Source organism: Chinchilla lanigera, unplaced genomic scaffold (genome assembly GCF_000276665.1).
Source record: "Chinchilla lanigera isolate Chin_1 unplaced genomic scaffold, ChiLan1.0 scaffold00056, whole genome shotgun sequence".
NCBI classification, from domain to species: Eukaryota; Metazoa; Chordata; class Mammalia; order Rodentia; family Chinchillidae; genus Chinchilla; species Chinchilla lanigera.
The window spans coordinates 10,640,502-10,661,852 of NW_004955457.1; the positions used below are offsets into that span (position 1 = coordinate 10,640,502).

The 21,351-nt window shown below is 39.9% G+C and overlaps 1 pseudogene; it reads left to right on the top strand.

Annotated features, from left to right (window-relative positions):
- The first annotated feature begins 7,369 nt into the window (after positions 1-7,369).
- LOC102030155 overlaps positions 7,370-21,351 on the top strand; it is a 36,511-nt pseudogene continuing 22,529 nt past the window's right edge.

Here is a 21,351-nt window from a genome sequence, read left to right on the forward strand (position 1 = left end):
GGGAGTCACCTCTTCATCAGGCCGGCATCGAGTATCCACCAAGTGTTGGGTAGGTGTATGGGATTTGTAGGGTTGTAAGCACAGCAGAAGAAGATAAGAAAGCACAAGGCCATAAAGTCTCATGAGGAAAAGGTGGGACTGTGAATTAGTTTTATACACTGGGAACGACAGAGCTCACTCATTCAGTGAGTTATTTACCCTCTAGATTGAACACATGGACACATGAGCTATGCAAATACATCTTTATCTTTGAAGGAAGAGGGAAGAAGTTTATGCCACATGAAGAGAGGGAGGGAAAGGGGAAGAACAGGCTGATAAGAGATCCAAGGCTTCACTGCGTCACCAAGTGGGCGTGGTTCATGGTGGGGCTTTCACTTACCTCGGTGGTCTTAACCCCACACGTGGGGTTAGAAGCCAGACATGCTTGTCTCTGGTCTAAATACTTGCTGCATACACAAAACCCTGCAAGAGGCAGGCAGGGGTAAAGCTCATCCTACAAGGAAATTCAACCATTCTTCCATTCAAGGAAGAGAGAAGGCAGGGCAGAGACCATCTGCAGGGAATGAAATCTCTTTTGTACTTTTATTAAAATCACACCAAAATTAGACCAAGACTTTACTGAATACCATGTGAAGCCTGCCTATGTAGTGATACTATCTAGTGTCACATCTGGCTTTATAAAGCCACTATGTAAAGGAAAAAGGTACCAATAGTTTGTGTGTAAATACTTCTTTGCTGTATTTTGGTGTCTCAGTAGAAAATCAAACCTCTCTCTTCCTTCAGTCCCATTTAAATAAAAACATTCCCTTGCCTCCAACAAGTAGAATACATTTCCCAGCTGATTGATGTTTTTCCATTTATTTCATAATGTAGTTTTTCCTCAGCAAGGGGTTGTTCTTCAGAACCAGAATGTCAAGGAGGAAATATTTCCCAAATCATGTGCTGTGATTGGCTGGTTTGGGCCTAACAGATAGTGAGATGGGGAGGTGGGAAAGAGAAAGCTGTGATTTGTCACACAGTGCTCGTCCTGGATGCAGAGGTGCTTTATAATGCTAGCCTGCCAGATCTTGAACCACAATCAAATCCTCCCCCACTTCCTCCTTCTACCATATCCTTCCATCTCTCCGTCTCTGTCTCTTCCGACCCCTCCATCACTAACACACGCAAACACACACACACACACACACACACACACACACACACACACACATGCCTCACCTCTTCAGATCTATCACTGCCAGAACAGTTATTAAATAAAATCTCAGCCCAGGGAATTCATAATCTCAAAGATTTATTTCTTTATCAAATCTTGGGGCCTGAAGGAAGAGTGCTTTGTATTTGAGAACAACCAAAATACATTCATCAGCTGAGGAGAGAGGAGAGTTCTGCAATGTTTTAATATTTGTGGAATGAGCAGAGAGAAAAAGAGAGGGGTTTCGGGAAGTGTTTGTCAACATGAAGAGTTCACAAGCCTGTTTGCAGAAAGGGTCACGGTTCATGGTGCTACGGAGGTTTGGGAAGACATGGATGTGAGTAGGGGATGAAGGCGGCAATGCCATAGGCCGGTGGTGGCCAGCCATAGGTTGAAAAGCAAGGACCAAGAGTGTCACAGTGGACCGTTCCATCTGAGAGTTTGATCATTTCAGTGCCTTTGCAATCAGCAGTGAAAGGGCTGTGGACTGCATGAAGGTCGAGGATGTCAGGAAAGACAAGAGCTGCGGATGTGAGCGATCAGATACTTAACCGCATTACGAGTGTGCCGCTCAATGCTCAGCCCTGAGCTTGCGCTTATTTTGGCAGTAGCTGTCATCCCTCTGCATGCATTCACATGTGAAGGACGTGAAGTTTGGGCAGGAAATAGCTTCTCTTTGTTCCTCTTGACCTTATTCCCTGGGACACTTGTGACTTGTCACTCCTACGATACAGGAGGAAAGAGAAGTCAAGAGGCTCACGAGAGAACTAAAATCAATGCATCCTGGTAAGACGCGCGGGGCAGCCTTGCTCCAGCATTATCAGTACCACACATTTCAGTTGTCAATTTGAGCAAAACCATGATCATCATCACAAACAAAGGGCATCTTCATCTCGTGTCTGCGTTTCCTGTTCCAAATGTCTCATTATTGTGTAAAATGTGCTGCCCTAGAAGCTTCCTCCCTGTGGCTGGGCTGCAATTACAAATCAGAGCCACTTGTTCATTGTTCCTGCCATTACTATCATGCTGAGCATCAGCGAAGGCGAATGTCTGGGGGGCTTGCAGCCTGCAAGTGTTGGGGAACCCTCGCCCCAGAGATAATGCTTTACCAAGGAGGGATGGAAGCTTGTGATGAACGCTCCGGTCTCCAGCCTTTGATACATATTTCTTTACATTTCCTGGAAGTCCCAAATAAATAGAGCCTCCATGACCTCCAGCAGCAACTTTGAGAATGTACCTCTGTGTTGGTTTTATTCCCTCCCCACTCCCTTATGCATGCTTCTTGTGATTATCTCCCAAAGAAACCACCTTCATGATAGTTCTTGTTTTTGGCTTTACTTTCAGGTGAAAATAATTTCAGAAGGCAGCTGCTGAGTGCACACAAGCACGTCCACACATGCGACTGACTCCCCTTTACCAGTGCTTTCTTTCTCAAGCCTGAGACCCAGGCTGGCAATATTGGCTGTTAGCTGGTCACGTCCATTCCCAGCATGGGGAGCAAGAGGAAGCCAGCACCGGAGGTGGCACAAAATCCTGCCAGCATCCAGGGCTTGTGAGAATCTGTAAATCATGCCTGAAGTGTCATGGGAGGGAGCAAGTTAGGAACATCAGTAGCCCTCCTAGGTCCAAGCTGGCACCATTAATGGGGGTGAATTCACCCAATCATGAATTCTTCAAGTACATATTGGAGATACTGTTTTGCTCATCTTTATCTTGGGTTTTAAGTGTTTTGGGGTTTTATGTATTTAATTTAAAAATTTTAAAAATTAAATACACACATGTGGGAGTGCTTGCTCAATCTCAGTACTCATGGGATCCACAGAAAAAGAGCTTGGAGTTCACTCCAGCTATGGCTAAAGGTGCTGTTTCTGATGTGGGCTTGCTTATGTTCAAATCTTAGCCCCATAATGTACAAAGTAGATGGCTTTGGCCGCTGATTTAACCTCATTATATCTCTGAGTGCTCACTTCTTATATAGGAAGGATAAAAGTAATCAAAGGGATTGGGAGTAATAAACTAGATAAAACCTGTAAAGTATGGAGAAAATGCCTGGCATATTGTAAGTACTCAGTAGAGGTTAATAATGACTATTGATGCTGTTGGGTTTTGTTGAGCTTATGTTCAACCACATTACTAAGCTTTCTTTTTGGTTCTAAGAGTTTGTAAGTTGATTATTTTAACTTTCTTGGTAAACAAATGATTTTTCTATAAAATGATGACAATGAAAATATTTATTCAATATTTCTATGTCTTATTTCTTGTCCTGCTATTCACTTCCATACTGGGAAACAGAAGCGGCAATGGCAGGTAATCTCCAATTGATTTTTGTCCACTTATGATACTTGCTACAGAGCTAGGACGTTATCAAGCTGTAGAAGATTACTTCTATCCTTAGGTTGCTAAAAGGTTTTATTTTACCTGGTGGAGGGGAAATGTCAGTGCTCAATAACTAAAACAAGAAGCTGAAAAATAAAGAGTGTACTGACTCGCCACAGTCTCTCTAAGGCCACCAACCTCAGATAGGAATTAGGGCCAGCCGTTGCTTTGGAATAATGTTAGTTACAAAGGCAAGAGTGGGTTGACATCAAACTTCAATGTATCTTGGTTGGGGGAGTAATGCTTGTTGGTTGGTCAGGTTTCAGTAGTTCTCCTGGAGTAACTCCTCTACCACTGACTGGTTGGTACTCAGGTACTGATTCAGTGAAGTAAGTGGCCGTCAATCAACTAGGTTTTATTGAGTTGTCTCAGTTGATCAAACAGCATGTAGGGTACCGTGCCTGGAAAATATGAAAAACAAAACCAAACAGGTACTTGTGAAGACAAGAAGTTGTCTCTAGATATGTACAGATAAATATTAACAAGTGGAACACATTGGGGATGGTCTTTTAGGGGGGAAGTCCAGTGAAATAGAGAGAACATGCTATGTGGAGAGTATGATTAAACAAAACATGATTGTCCTGCTTATCTTAGCAAACCATTGTTTTTATGGATATACAATCAATAGTAACAAAACATAGCCTTCAAAAGGCAAGTACTATTTAGATATCTTGACAAGCATATTGAGAAGAAAAGTTTTCAATAGGTACTAGGCCCTTGGTAGCAGAAGGGACCCATAACATGATCCAAGCAGTACAGAAACCATTTCTTAAGGCCAACGCAAAATGATATACCAGACCAGTAACAAGAGTGACCCTATGTAGAGTTTTCTGTGTATTCAATCCTAAATCCCTGAACAAGGGTGGATGGGCCTTTTATCAGGTTGTCTTACCTGCACCTGCAGGAAACAGTTCACACAGGAGGTTCAAAGGAAGAGCTCTAATGAAGGAGCTATTTGCATAGGTCTGTGCAGAATTAAAGAGTAACTAAAGGATGGAGAGATGAGGGCAAGGCACACCTAGGGCTAACAGGGCAGGAGGAAGGAACAGTGGTATAGAACCCAAGTAAGAGCTGGAGTCTGGGAGGAGGAATTTTCTGGTGTGTTTTAGTTACCAAGGGGCACAGCTGCTCCAAGACGTGGTGCAAAGCTGAGGGGGTCTGAATGAAGAACAACCTGACCTCTCTGCCTCCTGCTACAGCCTCAGCCAATGGGCAAAAGGGATTGGCACTGCAGTCTGCAGGGGGCAGTGCTCTGGGGAACAAGGAGGGTGGGCAATGCCAGGGAATAGATGAAGGAGGTAGCTGAAGAAGGAACACCACATGCTCCCCATGTCGGGAGGAGGAGTCTAGCTATGGCAGACCATTGCTGCTTCTGAAGTGCTTTGGGGGTTCAGATGCATGGCATAGACTCCCAGGTAGATTGCATTGCCTCTGGTTTAGAGTACACACTTGTGTCAGGCTATGAGCAGAGTCTGTCCTGGAGCTCACGTGACAAGGAGAAGTAGTTGGAGAGCTGAAGCCACAATGATGGCTCTGTGTTTTTGTCACTGCATCATACCGTGGTACTCAGAGGAGGCAGGAAAGCGAGTGAACTAGGTTGTTTGGTGCTGTAGATTCCAAGGCAAGGACCCACTGCTCGTGTGACTCCAGTGGAGCCTCATTAAGACACAGCACACGCAGGCACTGCCCTCTATGCATAACCAGCTCGAGCCTCTGCCTCAGACCATAACCAGGGTTTTGTGAGCTAATGGTGTAGGACACTGAAAAGGAGTTGTGAAGGGAGCAAATCTCTTTTTAAAGTGAACATTTTATAGAAATCCCATTTTCTCAGGAGCTCAAAGCCAGACTGATTTAGTGGATTAAGCTCTGAAGTTTCACTACAGGGATGGATTTCAGGTCAACGCCAGCCCACAGATCTGTTGGGGGGATAGGAGCGACTCACAGTGAAACTAACTGGTGGCTTCTGGAGTGTCACCTAAAACATTCCCAGCCTGCATCACAGAACTGTTTTGAATTAGCGTGGGAAGTGGTGAGGAACTGAGAAAGGACGGTGCTGTCAAGCTGACACTTAACTATACCATATCTGCTGAATTTTTTCTTGGGGCAATTGCCCAGTGCCAGCACCAAGGAGGGAAGCCTCTGTGCATTGTGCCAGTCAAGTGTATTTTTTGTCAGTTCCAGACAAACTTACATAATTATTTCTGTCACCTCAGGATGATTTTTCCCTCCAAGTCACTACAAATGAGGCAAGAAGCAGGTGCTTCTTGCCCTCGCTGAATGGGTTTTGAGCATCCATAGCCCACAACATCACCAGCGGCCACATCATATGTGCGTGCATTTACACTCTATATGAGAGCATGCTTGGGAGAGCGCCCCAGGTGTTTTGAAATCAGTGGGAGTCAAGGGAAGGCTGCACAATAGGCGTGGCATAATTAAGATGGCATCCTGGCCTTGGAGCATTGCACACTACCTTAATTCTCCTTCACTTCTCAGCTCAGGGGATGTTTCTGCTCTGATGATGCGGAAATGGTATTGGGATCTACAGTTACAGGTTAAGGGTGTAATGAGTACTGAAGAGCCTTTGAGCTGTCTCCCTAACAGTGCTTCTATTTTCAGTCAGGGATCTGCAACACTTTTAACCTCATGGCAGACATACATATTAGAGCACAATCTCCAGATTAGTTTATTCTGATGTAATCAGGGACACATTCAGATTGCACAACTTATTTAAAGATATTATTTTTGTGAGTGTTTGTGGTTAAGATACTGAGCATTTTTCCCTACACCTCTTGCTTTGCCACCAGCAGCTCTGTGGGTGTGAGTAGAATCGTAGCTCATAGATACAAAAATTGAATGCTCTCTGTCCTCCGTGCTGCACTTCAAATGTATTGTGCCTGAGCTTGAATAAAATGCCTCATATTCTATCACACAAGTTGTGGAAGCTGATGGGAATTGTTTGATGTTCTTTCAGTGCTTGGATAAAGCTAAGTGATTTTTCTCCAGGGTCTGGATTTCCATCTCTTTTAGATATTATTATTCCCCTAATGATATGTTTATTCCTTCAACTAATATTTATTGAGTGCAGAGCTAGAGTTGAAGTAGGAAGACCAGTGGGGAGGTCACTGCATTAGTCAAACAGACAGATAATGGTGGCTTAGGCTAGGAAGTGGTAGTGGAGGCAGGGAAGGGAGCATGCATTTAGGGTGTGCTTCAGTGGTAGAATTGACAAGGGGAACTATGGGCTACAATAGTAAAAAACAAACATGGAAATTATATTGCAGCAGAGAAGAAAGATAATAACTATACACATATAAAACATACTATTAAATAATCTCCAGGAAAGAAAAAGGGTGATACACTGGAGGAGTGGGTGACTATTTAGATTGGGTGGTGATAGATGGCTTCCTTTAGGATGAGACTGAAGGTTGAGAAGGAGCCACACAGCCAGGGATCTGGGGAACCCGGTACAAGCAGACGGAAGAGCCTATGTGCTGGCCCCAGGGCAGGATGAGATGGGCATATCTTAGGATCTGTCATAAGGCCACTGGGCTTGGGACTGTCCATGGGATGATAAGCGGGTGACCCATGGAATCACCAAGTTCACGTAAAGTTGAATGCAGTGTTTAGGTTTTAGGCTAAATGAAACTAGACCCACTGAAAATTTTGGTATAGGGTATAAGATGAGGTATGGTTTTTTTGTTTGAAAAGATTCCCTTTAGCCAATCCATTAAGAATGGAGCATGAGGGGAGCTAAACTGAGATAGGGAGACCAACCGAGAAGCTTTTGCTGTCGTTCCAGCTATGGGCAATGGTGGCATGGACAGAGGTGCTGCCAGGGAAGACAGAAAACAGGATGCATTCAAGCCGTATTTTGGAGGTAAGTGGACAGAACTTGGTGGTTTCCTGGGTGTCGGGGGTGGGTCAAGGTATAGAAGGGGAAAGGGAAATGTTTCCACCTTATGTAATTGGGTGGAAATTGGCACCATTTAATACAATGAAAACTAAGGCAGATCAGAAGTTTAAATATTCCTTTCTACACACTCTGCATGCTCCTTTCTGATGTCATTCAGTGATGGAGTATTGGGAAGAATATTGGACTGAGAATGGAGAAAGACATGTTTCTGTCCAGCTACTAACATAACCTCAACTAATTTATTAATCAGTTGCTTCATGGCTGCTGTAGGTTTCAGCAGACCTGCTATTTCAACACTACCTCTTGTATCAAATGCAGACCAGGGGACACTAATCCTATGGCTCAGAATTAATTTTTGTAGTAATGGTGACACATGGAAGGGCAAATTCTTTGGTATCAAAACTAAAAGTAGCTGTTACTCAGCTATAAAAGCACTGGAAAAATCCTTAAAGATTCCAAATCAGACAATTTGCTGAATTTTATTGTTTTTTTAAGTACCTAAACCTGTGGCAATGTACTATGGGTCACTATTTAGAGCTAGCTATCATATACTTTTAATTGATTTGAATAAAATAAGTCTTATAAGCTCTTTGCATCTGTAGAGTGTATCTATGTAGACCCTTGTGTCTCTGGGAGCCTCTTAATAACATTTTGAAAAGTTTAAAGTGTTACACAAGTACAAGATGGTATTAATACTGACCTGGCAACTAATTAGGTGCTGCAGAACCTTGCTTCTATGGTAGGTACTATTTAAAATTCCAGGAGACATTAGAGTTTAAATCCTTACACACCGACAGCACAGGGTTGTATTGTGGCCTTAGTTTGCCCTAGATATGTCCTTTCGGTGGCTGATCTCCTCCCACTGAAGGGACAGCCCAGCGCTGGTGACAGGTGCCATTGCCCTGGCCACAGATCACTGACCGAAAAGAGGAGCCAGAACCCAAGGCTCAAATCCATGGATTGGCCGGCAACTGGTGAGGCACAAAATCAACATGAACTCCTAGAACTATTAATGCTGCTTTGAGGAACTGAGATTGAAGAATTCTGAGGAAATAGCCAAATTGCTGGTAGAGGGAATTGAAAAGTTGCACAACGAGAACCCAGAAGGTCAAATCAGTGCCGCTGCAAACTCAAGTCATGAAGTCATAGAAGTTCTGAGTAAATAGGAGCAATGTGGTAAGGAGCCCCTCCCCACAAGCCTCTTCAAATAGCTCTCATAAAAATTCCCAAGGGGCTGCTGATAACCATCTCCAACAAGATTTTGGTCCTCATCTTCTTCAGCCTCTTTGCAGGTTTGGATATTTTTGTGCTTTCTCTTTGAAACTCCCCTCTCCCTTTGCTCCTCCCCCTTTTCTGCCTCTATCTTTGTTTCTGCCTCATCTACTTCTGGTGAGTCACTAAATTGAGATGATATAAGCTATATTCTCAGGAAGAACTCAAGACCACATTCTTCTAACTCCTTAATTATCGGAATCTGCCCCTACATTTACTTTCCAGAACCTCAAGTTTTTTTCCCCATCCAAAGTGGAACTTATTTCTTTGCCACCCTTGCCTTATTTTTCTGTGGCACTCTAGTCCTAAAAAATACAGTCTTTAAATCATGACATTATCTTTGACTTAACTTTCTCTGTCTTTCTATGTAGTGCCTTTCTCAAATAATGACATCTGAAACTAATTACTTATGTAGCCAGTTAAAGACATTTATATATCTTTCTCTCTCTCTGTCATCTACCTATCTATACATCTATCTAGCTAGCTAGCTATCTACCAGTCATCTATCTATATCTACCTATCTCACATACATGTTCATAATAATATGTCTACACACATATCTCTCTATGTATCTATATTTCATACATGGATAAGGACATATGTATGTAGATGTACATTTATATACATATAGGTAGATTCTCTGCAACATATCTTGAATGTCTTTATGTCTTCTCTTTCTATTCTCACTGATAGCTCTCCTTTTCCTTAATTGTATAATGTTTTGTACTCTTCAAAATCTATCTTAAAAAGCTTCTTTGTGTTGTGTTAGAAAACCTCCTATTCATGTGGTCGTTCCATAAAGAAAGAAAGTCTTAAATATTATGGACTTTATCACTCCCCACTCCCATAACTGAGGGGTGGCACAATTTCTTCCACTAGGAAGTACTGGATAAGTATTTGTTGACATATGAAGGAACTTCACTGAATGCCTTTTGCAAATAATGGCATTTGAAACTAATTCTCTTGACTCTTTACCTGTAATTTTAAGCTAGTGAGCTATTTTTCCTTTGCCAAATACATACCTTTGTATTTGGCTCAGAAGTCTGCTCTATTAACACCTACTTGCAATCTTCAATCCTCTATTAAAACTTTTAATGTGTGCAAGTTTATTCAAGCAGGGAAAATTGTCAGTTGTAGTGAAGTAAAAACAGATCTTGTGAGGTTGTGCTACCTTGAGCATGTCATATGATTAAGAAATAAACAGGCTTCAAGAAAAGAAAAACATTTTTGGCTTAGAGCAAATAAGTTTGATAATGAAAAGAAAAAAATCTTGAAGGAGAGGGCAGGGAAGAAGGCAAGAATATTCTTTAGAAAACAGTTTGATGGAGATGAGGCCATTAGGATGACATGGAGCCTGGCCTGCTACTTGCCCTTCTTTGGATTGAGACTGTGAGCATTCTCAAAATGGTAAGATGTCAGCACTAATGAAAATAGAACTATTTTCCTGGAAACTTCTACATCAGATGTTTTTAACGTTGTTCTAGCCACAGTTCACAGGAAAAAGAAGTTACATGTTCCTGTTGGAAGGAGCAATTGAACTAGAGTTAGTTATTGATGAATATTCCCAGAGTTAACCCAAAGGAATACCACTGAACTATCTAAAGTCACTCACAATATAAACATTTCATGATTCTTCACTTTTGGTAGTAAAATTAATCTATGGAATCTGAATCTGAGTCAGATTCTCCCTGGAGAAGACCCAGAACTTCCCTGCACCAGAAGGGCTGCCCATGTCCTCTGAATGCTTAGCCTGCTCCATACCCTTCTACAGCAGCAGCTGCTTCTACACTGTTCCTACAAGGGCTCAGGGATCTACATGCTCAGACCCTGTGCTCAGGAGAGCGTGGGGAAAGGCACTAGCTATTGGGCAGGCAAGTCCCTCACCTCAACCATAGAAGCTTCATTTTCTTCTGTTTGATATAAATGTTTGTTTGAGGAGAGAGCTAAGCTACTTTAAAAGCATAAAAAAAGATAAAGGGCAAAAACTAACTTTAAAAGTCACAGATTTAGTGGCTTGTGAAGTAACCTGTGCCTTTTTACTTCCACAGCAAGCCTTCTAAGATCAGGTGGAACTACTGAGGGTTGCCCTGGAAATGTGACCCTGAGGCTCGCATTTTGAGCTATCTCTGGCCTCACCAGTAAATGAAAATCTTCTAACTCTTTTTTAAAACCTTGTGATATAGCAGTTTCTCTGCCACCAGGGTATTGGAGAGCCAGGGGAGGGTTGGCGAATTTATCACTATTTTACACAGGGCCTATGGTCATTGCAGGCATCAGTCATGAACAAAACGTTTAGGTTTGCTAAAAGAAAGATTTTCATTTTATTTATAGTTTATAAGAGTTATTTGCGTAGAATTTTATGTGTGGGAGAGTTGAGTGAGGATAGGGATAGATGTAGAGTGAGATAGTAATAATATATCTGAGATAGAGAATAAAGTTCCGTATAGGGAAGAGTGAGGGAAATAAAAATTATGCCTTCTTATCTTATTAAATGTTTTGTCTCTTTTAAGGCAATTTAATCTGTATAATTTCACTTGAATAAACAGAGATCTTATGTGCAGCAGCTGGAAGTAGGAAACAGTAGATCTTTCATTCTCTTTACTCTCTGTTAAGTCTACCTATAAACACCCTCATTGTCTGATTGGTCTCTTTTGTATGTGGGCTCTAAATCTGTTGGAGAATTATAGCCTTAATCTATGAAAAATACATATGTCCTCCTTCAATTTGACCAACTTCTCTTTTCAGTAATCATATTTGTCTTTCACTTGCGTGCTCCAAGGCTGCCTTTCCATATCAGGGCTGAACTTTTTTCCTTTCCCCATTGTAGGAAGTGAATGGTGGGTCCCCCAAAACATATGTGTACACACTCTAATTTATGGAATCTGTGAATGTTACCTTATTCAAGAAAGGATATAATTAAATTAAGTATCCAGATGATTAGCATCTGGGTAATCCAGATTATTATCTGGATAATCCAGATAATCCCAAAGTGAGAAAGAGAAAAACTTGAGACACATACATGGAGAAGTCCATGTGAAGACAAAGGCAGAGACTGAATAATGCAATCACAAGGAAAGAATGCTAGCAGTCACCAGAGACTGGAGGCAACAAGGAAAGATTCTCGCCTCAGACCTTCAGAAGTAACAAGTCCTTAAAAAGAGTTTGACTTTAGATTTCTGACCTCCAGAACAGTCAGAGAATAAAATCCTGTTTATAGTAGTCTGTTACAATAGCCCTGAGATACTGATATACTCCTTAAGTTCCTGCACTTTCCACCCTTCCCAGTAATGGATGGCCATGACTTCTGCTTTCCTGAAGGTAATAATGTCATTCTCAAAAAATAACCACTCATTCATTTTTCCTTCACTCTCATCCACCTCTTTCACACCCTACACCATTTATTCATTTATTTATTCCCCCTAGTTTACCTAAGGGTGAGACAGTAATAATATATTTCCTTACCAAAGCTGAATTCTCCATTCTGGCTCCTGAGTCCATCCCTTCTTGGATCTTGAGAGAACTGACTCTCACTTGCCAGGCCTTCTCAGGACAAGAGGAATAGAAAGGGTTCAAGGCTCTAGGCACTTCCTAGATGTGCACAGCCAAGGGGAACCATGATCAGAAGGGAAGTCGAGGTGAAGAGCTGAATCAGAAGGTAAGACAGAGTTGGAACTAGGGAGAGAATCTGGAGGGATAGTCACTGGGATCACCAAACTAGAAGAATGGAAGAGTGGAGAAATCAGAAAAGACTGAAACTAAGTAGAAAAGAAGACTGCCCCATTGTGAACATAAGCCACTCTGATTAATTTACCTTTCCTTCATTTTTCTATCTTCTCCTCAACTTCATTTCCTCTTGCCTTTACATATGCTCTTCCTTTCTTTAACCTCAAAAAGCACTTACATTTTCTAACTGCATGCAGTGAACACACCATTCTATCTGTCTCCCCCGCCCTCCTCTGTTTTAGAGGAATCAGCAATCTCTTTTCTTTGGAGAATACATTGTCTTCTTGTGCCTTCTTGACAATGGTGAGTGTCCAGTCAGTGCTGCTCTGGGATTTTTAACACTGGAACTTCTTTTATTCTTTATTTTGAAGAGGAAAAAAAATAACAAAATAACAACAAACACAAGAAAAAAACAACAAAAACAATAAAAGTGATACAGAATTACAAAACAAGATGATAGGAAGTTAACAATGCCTGCTTTATTACATATTATTATCTTCAGTGAAGTTGCTCAGATTACCAAATGTAAGAATGCAAGACTGACCAAACAATTAAAGAGAATAAAAATAATTTAAAGAATTAGAAATGATTCAGAGCTTCACTAAACAGGATGGTAGGAATTCGACAATAGTTGTTATATTGCATATTGTTATATTCAAATTAGTTGTGCAAATTACCAGATATAAGTATGCAAATTTGGTCATAAAGAGCTTAAGCATTAATGTTCCTTTCAATAAACCAATAGACATCAGCAGTACAATTATCCCAGGAATCCTTATATATTCATATATATTTTTTCTCTTCTTTCTTTCTTTCTTTCTTTCTTTCTTTCTTTCTTTCTTTCTTTCTTTCTTTCTTTCTTTTCTCCTTTCCCTCATCCCAGTTGTTCTTTCTCTTTGAGCAATTTCTTTCTCTTTTACAATGTCTATTTTACATTTTGGGTTTTATTTACTCTTTCAAGTTCTTATATTAGGGAGATGTTTGCATATGCAGGTCTGATTTATTTCACTTATGAGTATGGTCTCTGGTTGCATTCATTTACCTATAAAAGCCTTGAGTTTATTTTCTTTATAGCTGAGTAATATTCCATTGTATAAAAACACCATATCTTTTTTATCCATTCCTCCACTGATGGGCATTTGGGTTGTTTAGCTATGATAAATTGTGCTGCTATAAACATGGGTGCACATATATCGCTATGGTATGATGTTTTCAGTTTTTCTGGAAAAATACCTAGAAGAGGAATAGCTGGGTTAAGTGGGACCTCTAATCCTAGTTTTGTGAGGAATCTCCATACTGATTTCCACAATTGTTTCACCAGTCTACATTTCCACCAGCAGTGGAGAAGTGTTCCTTTTCCTCCATAGTACCCCCAGTATTTGTTATTGGTTGTTTTCTTGATGATGGCCATTCTTTCTGGGGTGAGATGGAATCTCAGTGTCATTTTAATTTACATTTCTCAAATGACTAATGATGTTCAATATTTTTTCATATATTTACTTTCCATTTGTACTTCTTTATCTGAGAAGTGTGTCTTCATCTCAGATGCCCACTTTTGGATTAGGTTTTTGAATTTTGGGGGTCTGATTTTTTAAAACTCTTTATATGTTCTAGATAGAAGTCCTTTGTCTGACAGACAATTGGCTAAAATGTTTTCCCAAATCATGAGTTTCCTTTTTACCCTGTTGGTGATTTCTTTTGATGTGCAAAAACTTTTCAATAAGATGAGATCCCAGTTGTTGATTCTTTGAAGTATTTCCCATGCAGTTTGTTTTTTGTTCATATGCTCTCTGCATACCCCTATGTCTTCAAGATTTCTATCTACTTTCTCTTCCAGTAGATTTAGTATTTTGGTTTTAATATTTAGATCTTTGATCCATTTTGACTTTGTTTAATGCATGGTGATAGACATGGGTCTAATTTTAGTCTTTAGCATGTGGAAAGTCAGTTTTTCCAGCACCATTTATTAAAGAAGCTATCTTTCTTCCAGTGAATATGTTTGGCCCCTTTGTCAAAGATAGGGTGACTAAGTGTGTTTGTAGTTGTGTCTGCCTCTTTGAATCTGTTCCATTGATCCATAGATCTATTTTTTTTACAGTACCATGCTGATTTTACCATAGTAGCTTTGTAGCACAATTTCAAGTTGGGGATTGTGGTGCCTCATGCCTTCCCTTTGTTGCCCACTATTGCTTTTGCTACTCTAGATCTCTTCTGGTTAACACTGGAACGTCTTTTAAGGAAACTTCTTTGGTGATAAGCCAAGAGGAAAGAGTGACCAACCATAATTTCTTCTGCCACACATAAGAAGGTAGTCTACAGTAAGGGAAAATAAAGCCAATACAGTAAATCTCTGATTTAGGAACATTTGAATGGTGAACTTACACAGCTAAGAACAGATCTTGCATTATGAACATTCACAGATGCAAACAAATTGTAAAAGTAGCTCATGTGTCTGCTGAACATTGTCACAATTGTGCTGCTGTGTGCTTAAGGTACAGTGTGATAGTGTACAGTACTACAGTGTTCAATCAGAGCCCAGGGCATCCAGAGGCAAAAGGTAAAGCAGCAGTGATGTGGGGGGGACTTCTAGGAAACATGAAGCAATATACATGCTATATTTGTGTCAAAGGTGTATAAAACTCACTTTGTCAGACTTTCATACACATCTGACTTACAAATGAATCTGACTTATGAACATTCTCCTGGAATGGAACTCATTCGCAAGTTGGGGCCTTACTGAACTCAAAGAGATGTAGAGATGGACCAAAGAAATGAGTCCCAGTAATAAGGTAGTCCCTGGTTAGGTCATTGCTGAAGTTACCACACCCCTAGCCTACCTATTATTTCAACAGGTGAACCAGTACAGTAATCCTATTGCCTCTGCCTGCGCAAGTCCAGTGTTTGCCAACAGGATACTAAAAAGGCTCTGACCAAAAGGCCTGCTCCAAAGCTCCCAATATTCTCTCATTCTCAATGACTACCACCTCCTATGATCTCCCATGATTACTGTCTTCATTTCAGAGTTCAAGCCACATTCAAGAGCCTTCAGTTGGTGCTCGCTTTGGCAGCACATATACTAAGAGCCTTCATTGTTCTAGACATTATTCCCAATAGTATTTTATTATCTCCTTTCAGATATGCTTGGGTCTTCATTGTCTCTTACATTGTATCTTATTCCCTCATTTCTTGGCCTCTTTTTACTGGGCTTGTCCTCTTTCTAACCTCTAAATATCAGCATCCCATAAAGGTTAGTTGATTATTTCTGACTACTCCATTTCTGCTTCCTCATTCAATCACAAGTGCATATTCAGTAACATACACTTTCTTTTGTTCAGCTCTCTGGGATTGACTGTAGTCTAAACTTGTAGCTCAAACTTTTGTTGAATATCCAAGAGCCAGAGGAGCTGAGTGACTTGCTCAAGGCTGCCCAGCTGGATAATGCTGCCTCGTTTTCTGAGAAGTCTCCCCTGGAACTCCCATAATGACTTTTTTTTAGTGCTTAGCACATTATGTACTGATCTATTTTATGCTTCCTACATTAGGGCTTTATTATTTATATTGCTGTGTTGCTATGTATGTGGCCAGACTGCAGCAAGTTGTTATTTCATCATTTTACCATAAGAATATATGGAATCCATATCAATGAACACTGTAATTTCAATCATAATTATATCACTATTCTGCCAAGAAAGTGTTTTTGAATCAAACTACATTAACTAATTTCATTATTTAATCAATTTTCAATATAAATCATTTAAACAATTTCTATTATTCTATTTTCCTTTAACCAAAATTATTTTTTCCAAAATCAATTCTTTCTCATGAATTTTAGGATGAAGATTTGATTTATTCATCAAGGTTTTCCCCCAAACATATCAAATTCTGCCCATCATACCTTCTTTTATCATGAGTTTTCCTTTATGACCCTCACTTCCCCCATGTATAATTGTCCAGGGTCAGACTTAACATGTAAAATTTTGTTTAGAAGATGTGGTTCTTCTGTCACCTTTTAGTCGAAGATAAATTTTTCCATTGGCAGTTTTAGCCATTGTCTATTCTATGTCAGTTACTTCAACCAAGTCTATTTCTCTTCAGATCCATTTTTTGAATTCTCAATGTTCCCAATAAATTTATTCTTTAGCCATTCTTTATTTGATGCTTTTAATTTTACTGCTTCCAAGTTTTAGCCATTATAAATTATGTTTTGAGGAGTTTTCTCTATGTTATTTTAATTAGAAATTACACGGAGACTAAAAATTTGCATATCACAAATTCAATCACAAGTATGGGAAGGTGTCACCACACAGTCAGTTTTCATTTAGGCACTTGGGATACATCTGTGGAAGCAGAGGAGCTTCTTCTTTTCCATGATTTCCTTCCTAGTGTGAGCTAGAAGATAGCACACAAATAAATGGGAAAAAGAATTTCATATTGAAATAAGGTCCATGCGCAATATTAGACAGCATAATATGGCTGTGACAGGTTAGAAGATTACAATAGATTTGGTTTCTCAGAAAGTTCTCTCTGCAGAGGTAATCTCTGAGTTGAGACCTGAATGATGAGATGACAGGCATAGAAGATGAACCTAAACTGTCACACTGCTAAAATTATAAAACTTTTGTGCACAATACCCTAAATACATTGCGTACCACTTTTCCATAACACACAAGGAACAAGGAGCAAGGTGTGCGGTCATAATAGCAGAATTAAAATATGCTATTTTTGCATATTGCTTTCTTGCTCATGGCCATATCTGGTAAGAATGAAATAATGTAAGTACAAATGTTTTGCCAGACTGATAAAGAGAGTAAGCATATTATTTGATCCTCAAATTATTCAATATTTTGCTTACAGCCTTTTCCATAGAAATATTTAATATATGTGCCTTGCATGCTAGTTTTTCTTTTTTTTTTCCTAGTGTGAATGTTGTCTGATCTCCTCTTTTTTTTTTTTTTTTTTTTCCGATACCAGGAATTGAACTCACGACCTTGCACTTGCCAGGCAGGTGCTGTGCCACTGAGCTAAATCCCCAACCCCTGATCTCCTCTTTAAAACTGAAAAATCAGTTGAAGAAACATGCTGCAGTTTGTTCTCCTTTGTTGAACCACTGAGTACTAGAAATTCAAAATACATGTGGATTGAGGGTTCCTAAAGATTTTCTATCATCAAATATAAATGAAATTTTAGGTATGCATTTTCCGGTGAAAAACGATATTTAAAACACTGACATATTTCTTCCAACAATCATAGGGAGATGAAGCCACTTGAATTCAAGTACATCCCTGAGATGGGCATTTGTAGGCTTTTCTCTTTCAGTGAGACTATTATATTTTTTAAGACTAGGAAATGTTTATTGGGGAATAAGAATGGGGAGTCAGGGTCTGGTATGGTCACACCTGCCTGTAATCCCAGCACTGTACAGGCTGAGGCAAGAGGATTACCATGAGTTCAAGGCCAGCCCGAACCACATAGTGAGATCCTATCTCAAAAGAAGACAAAAAATTAAAAATAGGAGTTAGGAATAGCTTCCGAGAGACAGGAGGGGTCCCCAGTAAATTGCCACTAAGGTCATTTCTCCCAGAATGTTTTATAGAGCAAAATCGTGAGGTGAATATAACACGGGTCAAACTATCATCAACCAATAAGATTAAAAACCTATAGCCACTTAGCTAATATTGATCCAATAGGGAAGCAGGGCATGTAGCAAGGGTATATGGATGATATCATTTACTTTGGTCATTAATCTATAGTCTTAGTCTTATCTTTAATCTTAGTCATTTTAGTCTTAGTCTTAGTTTTTGTCATAATGGATAAGAGAGGATGGTCCACCCCTAGTGATGTAATGGTCTGTCTCTGTAGGAAATTCAAAGGTTGGTGCCAATGACAGTATAATCTCATTCACCCCTTAGGGGGAGTATAAAAATCTGGCCATTGTGACTTTAATCTTGAGATCCTACTTCCTTCAGAAGCATCTTCAGCTACAGTTTTGATGAGTTTTCATCTTCTGCATTGAATCCCTCAAGGGCTTGTTCCTGTCTTACTGCCTATTAATTTCTATCTAACTTACCTGTCTATAATGTTCTCTCCTTTAAGGAGCTATCCCTGATTGTCATTTGTGGAGAATGGGTGAAGTTTCCATCTAGCTGCTTTGAGCTGAGAAGAATAAGAGTAGGGTAGACCATAGCCTTCTCTAAAGAGCTAATCTGAATGGCCTTGGCTAGAAGTCATGTTGTAGTTTAGCAGTTATTAACTTCCCCTACAAGGCTGATCTAGTGGATCCCAGTGAAAGGAGTCTGGCACCTTTGTCATTCATTCCATCTGTGCAATCACTTGGAACAGGGAGCAAAGGCAGTGAGAGGAGTTTGGCAGCCTCTAGGGGAGATTAAATAAATTTTCCAAGAGATTAAAGCATGTGTAGTCAAAACATGAGCACTAGAATGGAAAGTCAGATTGGGGAAAAGAGCTACATCCAGATACTGCTCTTAAAGGATTTGAATCATGATTGTAATCAGCTGGCTCTTAGACACCTCTGCTAATGGAATCTGATAATTTTTTGTCACAAGTTCCTCTAGTTTTAGCTGTGAGAAGATGGACAGTTCGGTGGTTTTGAAGGACAATTTTAGCTAAGGAATTTAAAGACTCTTGTTGAGCTTCTATTTCTGGCCTCATTGAACCATAACAGTGGTCAGCTACAGGTGCAGCTGGAAACAGGGGTCAGAGATTGGTGCCCCTTTCCATAGCTGGTCTTTATTACCATTGTATTATTCCTATAGAGCTTTTGGTTATACTTGGTTATACTTCTGATGGGTATTTAAGACCAAGTTAAATGAGAACTGTGTTAATCAAAATTAACCTCTCCCTATATATCAGGGTCAGTTAAGTCTCCGCAGGCATCACTTTTGGAACCATGTGCAGAGAGATGGTCTTTAGAATGGTGGAACTTTTCTTACAAAGTGACATTAAATCAACTCCTTTCTTTCCAAATAGGAAGGCCTTCTGGCTGAAGGGACTTGCCAAACAAGAATGAGAGAAGAGCAAGCAGCTGTTCACACACAGATTGAGGCAGTCAGGCCCATCTGCAGTTGAAATGACAGTTAGGGTTGTGCTTTCCCACAAGGACTAACGGTCAGAAATGTACCCTTTCTCCTGTCCACGGCCCAAATGGCTCCACAGTGATAACAAGGAGCCATGGAGTTTTAGCTGTATCTTCCTTTGAAAGAAATAGGGGTTGATCTTTCCCACTTCCCCTCCTCCCTTTCCATACTGTGATGTGTAATATGCATATTCACACCCACTAACACTGGTAACTTTGAGCAAAGTATAGGTTTTGTTTAGAGATCCTATTTTAAACAAACAGATGAAGTGCACATAATATTTTTACTACTCAAAATCTGGACTACTTAGCATTACCATTGAATCACTGAAAGAGCTCCAAGGAAAACTGTATAATGTGGCACATTCTGCCAATGCTGAAAATTTTTTCTTATAAAGCTACAAAAAAGTACTAAAACTAAATAAATAAAAGACAGCTACCTAGCCAGGAGTCTAGGTTTATGTAGCGTGCTCTCACCTGAAGCAATAGGCACAACCATACAGTACACCCTTTTGGTGTTTCATTCTCAGTGCAAAATAAGTCACAATAAATACCATATCCTAGAGAAATCATAGCATTAGAGTAACACTCCTATTACTGTGCAGGCCTGAGTAGACCATGTATCCCCGAAATTCTCACATTGTCTTTGTACACCAGGATACCATTTATTCATCTACTCATTCATTCAACAAATATATTTTGAGCATCTACCATATATCAATGATATTCAAAGACCTGAGAATATAAAGATAAAAATATGAACTAGCCATGGTGGTAGACACCTGTAATCCCAGTACTCTAGGAGGCTAAGGCAAAAGGATCACAGGTTTGAGCCCAGCCTGGCAACTCACCAACTTAGCAAGACCTCAGCTCAAAAATAAAACATTTTAAAAGGGACTGGAGGATACATCTCAGTGAAAAGGCCCTGCATTCAAGCCCCAATACCACAAAAAGGAAAAAAGGTTAAAATGTGCCTAAAAATCATCATTGGTTAGTAAAACGACAATCACACAAATGGTTATATTATACTATATTGAATATTATAGTCTCTGTATTGGTTTTTAATTGCTGCTATACTGAAGTACCACAACCTAGTGGCTTTAAATAACACAAGTTTATTCTTCTACAACTTGGAATTTGGAAGTTTTAAAATGAATGTATTGAAAAGGCTGTGTTCATTTTGGAGGTTTTGTGTGAGAATTCATTTCCATGACTCTCCTAGCTTTGAAGGGCTGTCTGCATTCCTTGGCTCACAGCCTCATCCTCCTACTTTAAAACATATAACACTAATCTCTGGCTTCACCATCACATCTCCTTCAGACTTAGACTCTCTTGCTTCTCTTCTAAAAAATCTTTTTTTTTTTTTTTTTTTTTTTTTTACTACATTGGCCCCTCTGAATAATGCAGGATTACCTCCCCATCTCAAGATGCTTAACTTAAGCACCTCCAGAAAGTCTATTCTGCAATGTAAGATAGCACACTCACAGGCTCTGGGGTTTAGAATATTGATGTTGTTGGAGGGCCATTAGGATGCCCACCATGGCATTTATTATATTTATTATAGTAGAAATGGCAGCCTTTGTACAAAGTAAAAATTTAAGTTTAAGGGAAGACATCCTATATCTAGTGAGACTCAAAGAAGAGATAACATTCAGCTTGAATTTGAAGGTTGAGTAAGATCGTGCATGATACAACTGCAAAATTAAGCTTGATTGGTTTTGGATCCACCTAGGAGATTAGCAAGGCACAGTTCTGGCTGTGCATGGATGGATAATGGAGGTA